General features: G+C 36.9%; 1 protein-coding gene across 4 annotated transcripts in view; it reads right to left on the bottom strand.

The window, feature by feature from the left end:
* MCM9 (minichromosome maintenance 9 homologous recombination repair factor) overlaps positions 1 to 15,516 on the bottom strand; it is a 129,986-nt gene that overhangs the window by 71,783 nt on the left and 42,687 nt on the right. The window lies entirely within an intron of this gene.

Here is a 15,516-nt window from a genome sequence, read left to right on the forward strand (position 1 = left end):
GTGGCTCTCACCTGTAATCCCAACACTTCAGGAGGCTGAGATGAGGGATCACTTGAGGCCAGGAGTTCAAGACAAGCCTGGGCAACAGAGTGAGAGTTCCTCTCTACAAAAATTTAATAAATTAGCAAGGCATGATGGTGCATGACTGTAATCCTAGCCATTTGGGAGACTAAGACAAGAAGACTGCTTGAGCCCAGGAGTTTCAGGCTGCAGTGAGCTATGGTAACACTACTGCACTCCAATCTGGGTGACAGAGCAAGACCCTGCCTCAAAACAGAAAAACAAAAACAAAATATTGTACAGCTAAACACAATATGGAGAGAATATCAAAAAGATAATACTGATCAAAAATACATAGTCTACAATTTAATTAATGTAAAGTTAAAAAAAAAGCAAAAACAAATTAATGCAATAGACCTACAAGAAATACTATAGGAGTCTTTCAGGCTGAAATGAAAAAACACTAAGATGGTAACTCAACCCTACATGAAGAAATAAAATGTACCAATAAAGATAACTATATAGGTAAAAATGAAAGACAGCATAACTGTAACTTTGTAACTTTTCTTCTTTTATCTGATTTAAAAGAAAATTGTATAAGCACAAATTATAAAATGTGTTGATTGGCTTATAACATGAAGATATAATTTGTATGACAATAATAGCACAAAGAAAAGGGAACAGAATTATATTGTAACAAATTTTTACACACTATGAAAACTTAATTGGCATTAATCTGAACTAAATTGCTTTAAATTAAAAAGTTGGTAATAATCCCAAGGCAACCATTAAGAAAATATCCTTAAATATATAAGAAACAAGAAGGGTATTAAAATGATACACTAGAAAATATATATTTAATATATTTAATGCCAAAGAGGCTGGGCACAGTGGCTCACACCTGTAATCCTAGCACTTTGGGAGGCTGAGATGGGTGGATTGCTTTAGCTCAGACGTTCAAGACCAGCCTGGGCAACATGACAAAACCCTGTCTCTACTAAAAATACAAAAATTAGCTGGGCAGGTGGCACATACCTGTAGTCCCGGTTACTTGGGAGGCTGAGTTGGGAGAATCATTTAAGCCCAAGAGGTGGAGGTTGCAGTGAGCCAAGATCATACCACTGCATTCCAGCCTGGGCAATAGAGGAAGACCCTGTCTCAAAAACAAAACAAAACAGACAAAAAATACAAAAGAAGGCAGAAATAAAGGAATGTAAGAACAAAGAAGACATAAGACATGTAGAAAACAAAGAGGAGCATAGTATACGTGAATCCTGCCTTGTGAGTAATTACATTAAATGGAAACAGATGAACTACTTCATGAAAAGGCAAAGGTTGTTAGAATGGAGAGAAAAAAAAAAAAAAAACCATGATCCAACTATGTGCTGTCTACAAGAGACACACTTTAGACTTAAAGGCGCAAATAGGTAAGTTAAAAGTGAAAGGACAGAAAAAGATATTTTGTTCAAACAATAACCAAAATAGAATTGAGGAAGCTATACTAATATCAGTCAAAATATCTGAATACGATCTTAAAAATGCATTAATACAAGAATAGCATTCACAAGTGTAGATATAATCACATAAGATTCTGCATCTGTTAGACAACTTCTAGAGGATCTATGGACAAAATGTGGCCTAGTTACCTGTTTTTGGAAATATAATTTTATTGGAATACAGTCATGCTAATTTGTTTACATACTGTCTATGGCTGCTTTCATACTATAATGGCAGAGGTAAGTAGTTGTGATAGACATTACACTGCCATCAGAATAAAAAATACTAGTATGTGGCCTTTTACAGAAAAAGGATGCCAACTAGATCAAGATCTAGTGTTTTAATGTCCATGTTGGGACATCAAATTAAAAAAAAAAACTAATAAAAAGAAAGACTAGGCCGGGTGCAGTGGCTAATGCCTGCAATCCCAGCACTTTGGGAGGCTGAGGTGGGTGGATCACTTGGGGTCAGGAGTTTGAGACCAGCCTGGCCAACATGGTGAAACCCTGTCTCTATTAATAATACAAAAATTAACCAGGTGTGGTGGTGGGTCCCAGTAATCCCAGCCACTTGGGAGGCAAGGCAGGAGAATCACTTGAACCCAGGAGGTGGAGCTGAGATCATGCCACTGCACTCCAGCCTGGGCAACAGAGTGAGACTGCACAAAAAAAAAAAAAAAAAAAAAAAAAAAAAAAAAAAAAAAAAAAACACCAAAGAAAAGAGAAAGAATAAAAAGGGCAATGAAATAATGACAGACATGCAAATAATACCATTTAAAGAATGGTTTGTAACATTGGGTCTGTTTAGCCTAATAAAACAAATACAGAGAATCAAAAATTGTATATACTCTGAAAACTCTCCTATGGAAGAGGAATTAGATAAATCTGTAGCAGCTTCAAAAGAAATTAACTGAGACTAACATGTAGAAGTTTACAAGGAACTGTTGGAAACTCGAGGTGTTTAAAGAGGAATGAGCTGCCTTACAAAATAGTGAACTTTTCACCGAAGTAACTAAGTCAAAGTAGAATGTCCACTTGTCAGGATAGTACAAAAAGGTATTTATGCAATGAGTAGGTAACTGCCTAAAGGACTAAAAGTTCTAAAAATCCCTTCTAAATCTGTCTCTTAGCAGTACAGAAAGGCCTTTCAGCCATTTCCTGAAATCTGTGGCAAAGGTAATTAAAAACTAAGACATCTAAGTATTTCTTCCCACTTTTGTTAATTCCTCGAATGCAAAAGACAGAAGGAAAACAAAGTTGTCTCTTTGTCTCTGTCTTATGAGAGGCAAGAAGAGGGAAATAAATAGTACTTCCAATGATTAAAAGGTGATTATATTTAAGATGTCTTTCCTTTCAAACTTGGGGTTTTTAGTACTGGAATAGGGAAGTTAGTAGAAGGCAGCCAGGGGACAAAGGGATGAGTAACAATTCATTCTCTCTTCTTGTAGAGGATTCCTGTGTTCAACAATTCAGCAAACATTTATTGTTAATATCAAAGTATAGTAGTCTCTCCTTATCCACAGGGGATACGTTCCAAGACCCCCAGTGCATGCCTGAAAGTGTGGCTAGTACTGAACCCTATATACACTATGTTTTTCCTACACATACAAACCTAAGATGAGGTAATTTATAAATTAGGCACAGAGATTAACAAAAAATAATAATAGAACAATTATAACAATATACTGCAATAAAAGTTATGTGAATGTGGTCTTTCTCAAAATATCTTACTGTAACGAACTCATCTATTTTCAGACAGTGATTGACTATGGGAAATTGAAACCATGCAAGGCAAAACCCCGGATGAACTACTGTATGCACTAAAGTAAGCATAATGCACTGAAGTACTATGTCAGCCAAGGATTAAGTGTAATTTTATAACAATGTTTAATTTATACACCCTAACTTTCCTGAGCCCCACCTTTTTCAATCCTGCCTCCCTCCACATCTAGATAAGAACGTTTCCTTCCTCCTTGAAACTTTCCATTTCCCAACTAGTACCTCCAGTCAATACATATTTATACATATCCTTCCAAAAAACAGCACTCATCTTCCGGTTGACTTGTAGTTTGTTTGTATCCTATGGTAAAATTCAGTAAGCGAGTCAATGTGCAGAATTTATTGTATAAGTATTACATTTTCTCTATGAGGACATGGAACTAGTGGCCAAATAAAGCTTCATTAAAAACACTAAGGGAGGAAAAATGGCACTAGAGATTACTAGCAAACCAGGAATAATGACTGCACTTAGAAAAACTGAACAGTGAAAATATGGTTAAAAACATCACTTCAGAGGTTTCACTTCTGCAATGGCAGTGTGAGGAGCTCCATGGACATCCTCCTCACTGAAGCAAGTATAACTGGTGAAAATTATTTTTTTAAATCCAATCATTTATATAGACTATGGAAAATCTAACGGCATACAGTAAATGAAGAAACATTTATTCACTGAAGTCTAAAACTTGGTAAGAATAGTGAAAGTCTATGACACTTAAATCATGACCTGCTTCCTGCTTCTCCCCTTCTCTCCTCGCTTAGCTGGATGGAGGCTTCACGACAGGTGAATGTGGTCAAGAAGAGGCGCTCCCTATGAGCTCTTAATCAAGGGAAAGATACCGCACCAGGAGGGGTAGAAAGCATTTCTCATCCCCTCCACGTGTGAGGTACAGAGGCTAAATTCCTGGTGACTGTGGCCAAGAGGTCACCATCTTCCTTCCTCCACCCAATTCCAACACACAGAGTAGAGGATCTACCCCAGGTGTGACAGGCAAAGAATCCTGGGCACCCCAAATGCCTTCAATCCAGCTCACTCATAAGGTGAAGGTTCCACCTGGAAAGACAAAGCCGATAAGGGCAGAGGCTACCATTTCCGCCCCCTGGCTGGAGCAGTAGCTCAGAGAGTTTGACCAGGGGGAGAGAGAGGCCACAAAAACAGGGAAAGGGAAATCTGAATCTTCCCCAAGAAACTGACTTTATTTGGAACAAAGTGCAGGGAAGTTCAAGCCTAATGGAGATTTTGGTAGCAAGTAATAAAAAGGCTGGTAGCTCTATTATAGCTATATGCTAAACCATAGGCCAGCTAGTTTACCATAGAGAACCAGGGAAACAGCCAACAAGAGCACTTCTGGGGTCAGAACAAACCTCAAATACTGGATTCAAAAAGTATCCCTGACCAAATTTAATTGGACCAGAGTGCTGAGCAACTTATCCCCAGGGCATTGTCAAAAAGAACAGAGCAATCAACAATTAGAGCCTACCAGCTGAGTATGATACCAAACAGCCCAGATAGCTTAACAGAGATCAAGGAGAGAGTCAAGGAAAGGCTGGTTAAAATTATCATCCTAAGAGTGACTGTACACACGTAAAGGCTGTTGCCTCTGAGGAGTAACATCAGAGACTTCACACTGTGAGGAGACACAGACTTCAAGAAAAGAACCTAGCCAAGTTACTAAACAAGCAAACAACAATTTAAAAAAAAGATAAAAAATGAGGCCTGGAGGAGAATTAACATAAAGAACTGGTATATACATTAAATTAAAATATCCAGTTTTTAACAAAGAAGTATAAGATGTGCAAAGAAACAGGAAAATGTGGCCCACACACAGGGAGAAAAAGCAGACAACAGAAGCTGCCTGTGAGAGGATCTAGATGTCAAATGTAGTGGGCAAAGACTTCAAAGTAGCCATTTTAAATGTGCTCAAAGATGCAAAAAAAAAAAAAAGGTATGATGACAATGTCTCAACAAATAGAAAATATCAATAAAGAGATAAAAAGGATTTTTAAAAACCAAGTTAGAATTCTGGATTTGAAATGTACAATAACTGAAACAAAAAATTCACTAGCTGGCTCAAGAGTAAACCTGAAATTGCAGAAGAAAAAGTCAGCAAACTTTAAGAGATCAGTTGAAATTATGCAATCCAAAGAATAGAGGTAAAGGGCAAGATAAAAAATGAGCAGAGCGTCAGAGAAATGTTGTACACCTTTAATCAGAACAATATACATATATTGGGAATATCAGAAGGAGGGGAACTAAAAGGAGTAGAAAAAAATGACTGAAAACTCTCCAAATTTGATGAAAAACAATAGACTATACATTCAAGAAGCTCAACAAAATCCAAGTAGGATATATGTTTTAAAAAATCCACACCCATAAATCATAGCAGAAATGCTGAAAACTGAATATAGAGAAAATTTTAAATCAATAAGAGAACAACTCTTCATTTAAAAGGGAGCCACAATAAAATTAAGAGCTGACTTCTAATCAGAAACAGTGGAGGCCAGAGGCGGTGGGATTACATATTCAAAGTGCTGAAAGAAAAAAAAAATCCAACCCGGAGTCTGATATCCAGCAAAACTATCTTTCAAAAATTATGGAAAAATAAAGATATTCCCAGATAAACAAAAACTGAGAGCATCAGTAGCTAGCAGACATGCCTTAAAAGAATTACTAAAGGAGGTTCTTTAAACTGAAAGCAAATCTCTCTGGGTGATAATTCAAATTGAAAAAAGAATGAGCACTGGCAAAGGTAATTATGTAACTAGAAAAAACAGTTTAGAGACACATATCTTTTCTAAACTGATTTTAAAAGCAATTGTATAAAAAAGTATATAATTGTATTGTTGAGCCTATAACATACAGAAATGCAATATATTTGGCAGTAACAGCAAAAGAATGCAGGTGGAAAGAAAGCTATATTGGATTAAGGAAATGACTCCAGATGGTAACTCAAATCTACAAGAACAAATGAAGAGAGCCAGAAATAGTAATTAAGAAAGTTAACATAACAAACTCTTGCTCTTCCTTCTTTTCTGAGCTTCTTCAAAAGGTATAAAATTACATAAAACAATAATTATACCAATGTATTTTTGTGTTTGTAACATATACAGATGAAATATGTGTAACAATTATAGCATAAAAAGGGCAAAATGGTATAGAATTGCACAGGGGTAACATTTCTGTATCTCAGTGAAATAAAATAAGTCTACATCTGAAACACTGATACATTAAGTAAGCCCTATAACAACCACTAAGGAAATCATAACAAAAATAGAGAAAAATCATTAAAGAAATAAAAAATGCTATACTAGAAAATATTCATTTGATACAACGGAAAGCAGTAAAAAAGGAATTAAAAAAACAAAACAACTTGAGACATATAGAAGACAAAACGTAAAATGGCAGATAAGAATACAACCATATCAGTAACATTAAATGTGAATGGACTGAATAATCCAATCAAAAGGCATATATTGACAGCATGGATACAAAAAAGAAGAACCAACTATATGCTATCTACAAGAGGTATTTTAGATTCAAAGAAGGAAATGGGTTGAAAGTAAAAGGATGGAAAAACATATGTATGTAAACATCAATGAGAAAGCCAGAGTATTTATACTAATATCAGACAAAAGATTTTTAAATTAAAAAAAGTATTAGCAATTAAAATGGGCATTTTAAAAGGATAAAAGCATCAATTTATCAAGATAATAAAACTAGGCAGATCAACAAAGAACCCTAAAATTAAAATAATAGCCAGCCAGGCGCGGTGGCTCACACCTGTAATCCCAGCACTTTGGGAGGCTGAGGTGGGCGGATTACAAGGTCAGGAGATTGAGACCATCCTGGCTAACATGGTGAAACCCCATCTCTACTAAAAATACAAAAAATTAGCCGGGCGTGGTGGCAGGCGCCTGTAGTCCCAGCTACTCAGGAGGCTGAGGCAGGAGAATGACGTGAACCCGGGAGGCGGAGCTTACAGTGAGCTGAGATCGCGCCGCTGCACTCCAGCCTGGGAGGCAGAGTGAGACTTCGTCTCAAAAATAAATAAATAAATAAATAAATAAATAAATAAAAATAAAATAAAAAAGAAGATCTCAAATCAGTAATCTAAGCTTCTACGTTAAGACACTGGAAAAAAGAAGAGTAAACTAAACTATTGGCAAGCACAGGAAGGAAATAATAAATATTAGAGCAGAAATTAGTGAAATAGAGAATAAAAATAGAGAAAATTAATGAAACTAAAAGTTGACAATCCTTTAGTTAGGCTGACCAAACAAAAAAGAAAGAATCAAATTAGTAAAGTCAGGAATCAAAGATGGGGCATTATTATTGACTTTACAAAAGTCAAAAGGATTGTAAGGGAACAGTGTAAACAATTTTACATCAACCAATTAAGTAACTTAGATGAAACTGACAAATCCCTAGAACGATACCAACTACTGAAACTAACTCAAGGAGAAAAAACAACCTGAATAGACTATAAACAAAGAGGCTGAATTAGTAATAATAATTTTTAAAACCACCCACAAAGAAAAACAACACAGATAACTTCATTAGTGAATTCTACCGAAAATTTAAAGAATCAAACACCAAATTTTCACAGAGTCTTCTATAGAGAGAAAAGAGGGAGAAGCACTTCCTAATTCATTCTATAGGCAGTATTGCCCACACACCAAAAATCAGACACAGACATCACCAGAATACTAAAGATCAATATCACTTATGAATACAGATGCAAAAATCCTCAACAGAATACTAGCAAACTAAATCTAGCATTATGTAGAAAGGATTATACACCATGACCAAGTGGAATTCACTCCAGGAATGCAAGGTTCATTTAACACCTGAAAAATCAATCAATATAGTATTCTCGTTAGTAGAATAAGGGACTAAAAAGAAAAAAAAACAAAACAAAAACAAAACATGAAACATGATCATCTCAATAGAAGCAGGAAAAACATTTGACAAAATTCAATACTCTTTCATGATAAAAACATTCAACAAACTAAGAACAACAAGGAATTTCCTCAACCTGACAAAAGGCATTTAAAAAAACTCACAGCTAGTATCATTTTTAGTGATAAAGGACTGAAAATTTTCCCATTAAGATCAGGAACAAGACAGAGATGTTTGCTGTCACTATGTCTATTCAACATTGTACTGCAGGTTATAGACAGGGAAATTAGGCCAAAAAAAAAGAGAGAGAGAGAGAGAGAGAAGGAAAAAGAAACAATAGGCATCCAGAAGGAAAAGGGAGAAATAAAACTATCTCTCTTTACAGATGACATGATCTTGTATACAGAAAATCCTAAGAAATCCACTAGAAATTTATTGGAACTAATAAATGACCTCAGCTAGACTGACAGATACCAAAAAAAAATCAATTGTATGTCTACACACTTGGCAAAGAAGAATCCGAATTTAGAAAAATATTTCCATTACAATAGCATCAAAAAGAATAAAATATGTAGGAATAAACTTAATCAAGAATGTACAAAGCTTATACTATGAAAACAACAGGCCAGGTGTGGTGGCTTACGCTGTAATCTCAGCACTTCAAGAGGCTGAAGTGAGAGGGTGGCTTGAGGCCAGGAGTTTGAGACCAGCTTGGGCAACACAGTGAAACCCTAGTCTCTATGAAAAATTTTAAAACATTAGTCGGGTGTGGCGGCACACACACACCTGTAGTCCTAGCTACTCTGGAGGCTGACGCTGGGGGATCGCTTGAGCCCAGAAGTTCAAGGCTGCAGTGAGCTATCACTGTGCCACTGTGCTCCAGCCTAAAAAACAGAGCAAGATCCTATCTCAAAAAAAGAAAGAAGGAAAACTACAAAACATTACTCAAAGAAATTAAAGGCAAACTCATGTTTACTGATTGGAAGGCAGTATAATGAAGATAGCAATACTCCCACCAAAGGGATGTATAGATTCAATGCAATCCCTATCACAATCCCAGGTGGCTTCTTTGCAGAATTGATAGAGTGATCCAAAAATTCATATGAAAATTCAAGGGATGCAAAATAGCCAATATTGAAAAAAAAGAACAAGGTTGGAGGACTCACACTTCCTGCTTTCAAAACATACTACACAAACCTAAAGTCATCAAGGCAATGTAGCAGTAGTATAAGGACACAGATCAACAGAACAGAATTGATTGTCCAGAAATAGACCCATACATTTAAGGTCAATTCATTTTGAGAAAGGTTCCAAGCCCATTCATTAGGAAAACAGTCTTTTCAACAGATGCTGCTGGGAAACTGGACAAGCACATGCAAAGTATGAATTTGGACCCCTTCACACCATATATAAAAATTAATTCAAACTTGATCAAAGACCGAAATGTAAGGTGCTAAAAGAATAAAACTCTTAGAAGAAAACTCAGGTGTAAATCATGATGCTGGATTAGGCAATGGTTTTTGAGAAATGCCATCAAAAGCACAATCCAACATAATAAAAATAGATTAAATGGGCATCATCAAAACTAAAAGCTTTTACACTGCAAAGGACACCACCAAGAAAATTAAAAGATAATCCAAAGAACTAGAGAAACTTCTTGCAAATCATGTGTTTGACAAAAGACTTGTATGTAGAACACATAAGGAACTCTTACAACTCAATGATAAAAAGACAAATGACCCAATTTTAAAAACAGGCAAAGAGCTGGCATGGTGGCATGCTCCTGTAGTTCCATCTACTCAGGAGGTTGAGGTGGGAAGATCACTTGAGCCCAGGAGTTCGAGTCCAGCCAGGGCAACAGAGTGAGACTCCGTCTGTATTTTTTAAAAAGGGGGTGGAGGGATTGGTTAAGGATCTGAATGGACAATTCTCCACAGAAGATATACACAGGGCCAATAAGCATATGAAAGATGCTTAACATCTTTAGCCATCAGGGAAATATAGACCAAAACCACAATGAGATACTACTTCACAAACCACCATGGCTATAATCAAAAAGACAGAATAGCAAGTGTTGGTGGGAATGTGGAGAAATTGGAATGCTGGTGGGAATGTAAAATGGTACACCCGCTTTAAAAAACAGTCTGGTGGCCGGGCACGGTGGCTCATGCCTGTAATCCCAGCACTTAGGGAGGCAGAGGCGGGCGGATCACGAGGTCAGGAGATCGAGACCATCCTGGCTAACACCGTAAAACCCCGTCTCTACTAAACATACAAAAAAATTAGCCGGGCGTGGTGGCAGGCGCCTGTAGTCCCAGCTACTCGGGAGGCTGAGGCAGGAGAATGGTGTGAACCTGGGAGGCGGAGCTTGCAATGAGCTGAGATCACGCCACTGCACTACAGCCTGGGCGACAGAGTGAGACTCGTCTCAAAACAAACAAACAAACAAACAAACAAAAAACCAGTCTGGTAGCTCCTCAAAAGGAGTTACAATATCTGACCCAGCAATTCTACTCCTAAGCACAAACCTAGAAAAATGAAAACATTTGTCCCATCCCATGCAAAAATTTATACACAAATGTTAATAGCAGCATTTTGTGTAATAGCCAAAAAGTAGAAACCGCCTAGATGTCCATCAACTGACAAATAAAACGTGGTATACCTATACAATGGAATATTATTGGGTAATAAAAAGGAACAAAGCATCAATATATAACACAACATGAAAGAAGCATCAAAAACATTATGCTTCAAAGATGCTGGTCATAAGAGACTACATATTATAAGATTCCATTTATATGAAATGTCTAGAAGAGGCAAAACTATGGAGACAAAAAGTAATTCAGTGCTTGCCTACTGCTTGGGGGATATGCTGGGGAGGGGGATGTGCTAAAGGCTACTACTAAGTATCTTTTTGAGATCATGAAAATATTCTAAAATTGATTGTGATGATGGTTGCATACCTCTGAATATTCTAAAAACTATTGACTCAGACGCTTCAAATGAGTCAATTAAATGTTATGTGAATTCTATCTCAATAAAGCTGTTATCTGAAAAATATTACTGTGTAATCATACCAGGGGGTACTTGGAGGTGGATTCTTTGCATGCTGGATTCAAAGCCTTAGCAGGCACAAATTCTACCAACCAAATTTCTACCAATTAATTACCTATTAGCTCATTTGTGAAGCATTTTCCCTCCCTATCCTTTCTGGTTTTTGACTCTTTCTAAATGACCATGCATATGAAGCCTCCAATCTCACAAAGCCTACATGCCTAGCTTCTGCCAAGCGTGACTCCATCTAATGTCATTTGTCTCTATAGTAACCAACTAGAAAAGCTGCTATGCTTAGTAATGGCTTTGTAGAAGCAATGGTCTAGCCTAGAGATGTTTTAAAGATTTGAGTCCTCTCTACCGATTACTGCTTTTTTTCCTGGTATTAAAAAGTGAACCTCTGATGAATGAGAGCAGTAGAGAGTTAGAGAGAAAAGGATGGAATATATTATAAAACATGAAGGGAGATGGACTGCAAGCAGAGACTTGAGTTCAAGAGGAAACGAGTTTAGAAAGACCTTGATTGATAAGAGGACTAAGAAGGCATAGATAAAAAACTAGGTATAAGAAACAGAAAATAATTATTAGACATTTCCCTTCAAAATGGTCAAAAACAACATAATGATATACACACCAAGCAACTGTCAATAGATGTAATTACAGTGCTTCAGAAAGCTGACTGATGTAACCTATGGTTATCCAAAAGGTGTTTTACAGTATAGTCCAGCTATATAAGGGATCAAATATAGCTTATACCTTCAACAAACTTCTAACACAATAGTGGGCAGAAAAGAACACAAAACAGTGAAACTTTTATCAATGAGGTGGAGCAGAGAAGGGGAGAGGGTACGCTATGTAACAGACATGGAAATCCTATAAAAAGTATAAGGATGCATTCCAATGTGTAGTTCCATCCCCCACACCTTCCAAGGGACACCTTTTTCAACAAGAGGCTTGACATCTGTAGTACCCCCGTGGGGAGCCTCCCCCAGCTTTGCCTTGGCTGGGTCTCCTTCTCTCTCCCAGTATATACCTGGACCAACCTCATTAATGGAGCTTTGTTCTTCAAGAGTTCATTAATCAAGACATTACTGGAGTGTCCGCCAGCCTGTGGGTTCTTCCAGAAAATGATACCAATCTATTTTTTCTACATACAAAGCCCACTTTAAAATTTACTTGACATGGTAGAGAGTACGACAGCCATCAGAGGAATGGGTTTCTGAGCACCAGCATCCTCATTTGTTATATGGGATGATATCTTACCCTCCTACCATTCCTGTTTGTGAGGCTCAAAAACATAGGTATTTTAAAGTTTTTTACAAATTGTCAAGAAAACATTTTTTCTTTTGCCTATTTTAACATAACTGGTTACAGGTGCATCTAATACTTTCTATTCCGCATCATACTTATTTGATTAGTTACCTTTCCTACTGAACCAAAAGGTCTTTGTATGCCTTATCTTTGACTATTTCTCACAGAGCCTTGCATAAAAATTTCACATAACAAATGCTCTCTGTATGTATGTAATGAATTATTATTGAAATCATTATTGTACAATTTACTCCATTTAGAAATGTCTATGAACTCCATCAAATCTCTAGTCTACATTTATACAGAAAATTTTATTTAAAACTATCATTAAATTTTGACATCCTATTTCTAATAAATAAAAAGGAGCCTCTTAAACTAACTAAAGACCATATTAAAACAAGCCTTACATGAAAAATTTTTTTAAGTTGGTAATAATACAAATGAGAAGACAATTCAACACAGTGATGTGTAATTACCCCAGGTGGAAATCTAGATTTGAACAAAAGCTAGAGGTTAGTACTTCCATTCCTATGATAACTTTTGCAGTAGACAGGGGCTGACACTCAATTTAATTCCTAGTTCTAATATATTTTAATTTGGCACATTTTGATTTAATTCAATTCTAGTATATTTGAATTCGCTCTTTCATCTTGTTTTGTGTATGACCTCAATTTAAGTTTCACTTCTCTGTAGAGGAGTCTTGAATTCATGCAAGTAAGATGCATCTTGTGTCTTCAGAATTCAAGCTATATGCCCAGTGGTATACACTTCCTCTGAAGAACGGCAACAGCACATCACTCCACATACGCCACACCCTTACTGGCATGGCTAAACAACCACGTCATTTCACCCACAGGAAGTGCTTGGGAACGGACCAATATTTGAATTAAATAAGATTAGATTCTCAAATAAGCTTAATTCTGAGGGGAAAAATATCTTATAGCTATATTAGGTTGTTAGAGCTGCCATAACAAAATATCACTCACTGGGTGGCTTAAACAATAGAAGTTTATTTTCTCACAGCTCTGGAAGCTAGAAATCCAAGATCAAGGTGTTGGCAGGTTTGGTTTATTCTAAAACCTCTTTGCTTGGCTTGCAAATGGCCACTTTTTCCTGTGTTTCCTCTATGTGCGTGTGACCTTGGTGCTTCTCTGTAAATCTAAATTTCCCCTTGTGAGGACGCCAGCGAGATTAGATTAGGGCCCACCCTAACCACCTCATTTAACTTAATCTCCAAATACAGTCACATTCTGAGGTACTAGGGATTAGTGCTTCAACATACGAATTTGGGGGAGACATAATTCAGTCTAAAACAACAACTAACTAGTTTCATTTATTTCTGCCCTAAGCACTAGTTTAGGCTTTGTTCTGTTCATCTTAGAGCCGATAAAATCTCTCTCAGCCATCCTTCCCCCAAGTAATCCATAGTGAGAAGTGATTGGGGGATTACATTCCATGCAGCCCTCCAAACATTATGTGGGACCCCCTTGGGTACTTAATAAAGGAAGACATTCACAGTGACCCATCTGTTGTACAATTAGTCACCAAAGTTGTTCAGCAACAGGTCCTATTGATTGCCTCTGAAACCAGAGAGAGGCTTTCACAATTCTTTTTTTCCTACAGCATACCAGTTAAATTAGAAATATGCCAGGACATATCTGAGGAATCCTTTTGGTCTCTCCTGGAGTTAGGTAGTGTCAATGGTGAGGAACTATTGAACAAAGTGCTCAACGACCCTTTAGTATTACTGACAAGCAATAATACAAGAGTTAAGACAGGAGAAGCCTGGAGCTAATTCTTGCAGCTTCCAGTGAAATGTCGGGGAGTTTTTTCTTCTTAAATACTGTTGTATATGATGTGTTAAACAAAAAATTTTAAAGAAAATAAGCCAAATTAGTGGCATTCAGGTAGATCTCCTCAGTCCTTCATGCTGCACATCCACCAAAAGTGAGTTTTACAACTAGTCTCATTGTAACACTTACGGTCAGACTGCAAAACGCACCTGATTTTAACAAGCATAAAATGTCATTTTTATGAGACTGACTAGACTCTCCTCTTAAGAGTACCCGTAATAATCAGACAACTGCATACACCAGTCTCACAGGAGTTTTAATCTTCAAATGGTCATTTTATCTTACATATACAGAGTGTCTTACAGCATACAGCAATTTCCACTTTATCTGCTAGTGTTAGGACCAGCACCAATAAGAATGAAGAGTATGTTGTTTATCAGCCACAAAAATCTGTGTCTATCACCACGATTTGACTCTTAATACTCTAATGTCACAAACAACTGGCTTGAAGAAGTCTTTTCTGGTAGGTCTTATATCTAACTGTTCAATCCACTGACAAAGGGAACTCTTACCCACTCTAACCGGTTTTCCTAAATGTAGGAGGGGTTGACATTAGCTGTCTCACATTAACTTTCAAAAGACCATCAGATGAAAACGTTTCATCAAAAGCCACCTACTTAAGTATGAACAATGACCAAAGAATGACAAATCAAAATTCTGGGCACTATGCTAAGAGAAAACTATTCCAGAACAGATACTTAAGAATTAATTCTGTCTCTGAATTTGGCCAAGTTTGGTGGTTTCATTCACAACATTTAAGGAAAAGTGATGGTTTATGGATAGCAGATAATAAACCAAACCTTTATACCACTTACTAAATAGAAACGGTTTAGGCTCACAAATGTGTTAAAGCTTTCTCTTTCCTTGCAATGGTAGCCAAGTAGCATAAACGAATCAACATTTCCTCAGTTCAGACCTCAACTGGTTACAGGCAAGCAAGGGCTCCTCAGAATTTGCTTTACTAACGGTTTAGGTCAGAAATTTTTTTGAAGATCAAATGTCTTGCTATGTCTTTGTGTTCTTCTTCCCATCTCTATTACGTTTGTTGCCCTGTTGGTCTCCTGACACTTCCATTTCCTCCTTTTATGTTCCTGCTATGCTCTCCAAATGGCAGTAACCTGGAGTG

Source organism: Symphalangus syndactylus, chromosome 2, assembly GCF_028878055.3.
Source record: "Symphalangus syndactylus isolate Jambi chromosome 2, NHGRI_mSymSyn1-v2.1_pri, whole genome shotgun sequence".
Classification (NCBI taxonomy): domain Eukaryota; kingdom Metazoa; phylum Chordata; class Mammalia; order Primates; family Hylobatidae; genus Symphalangus; species Symphalangus syndactylus.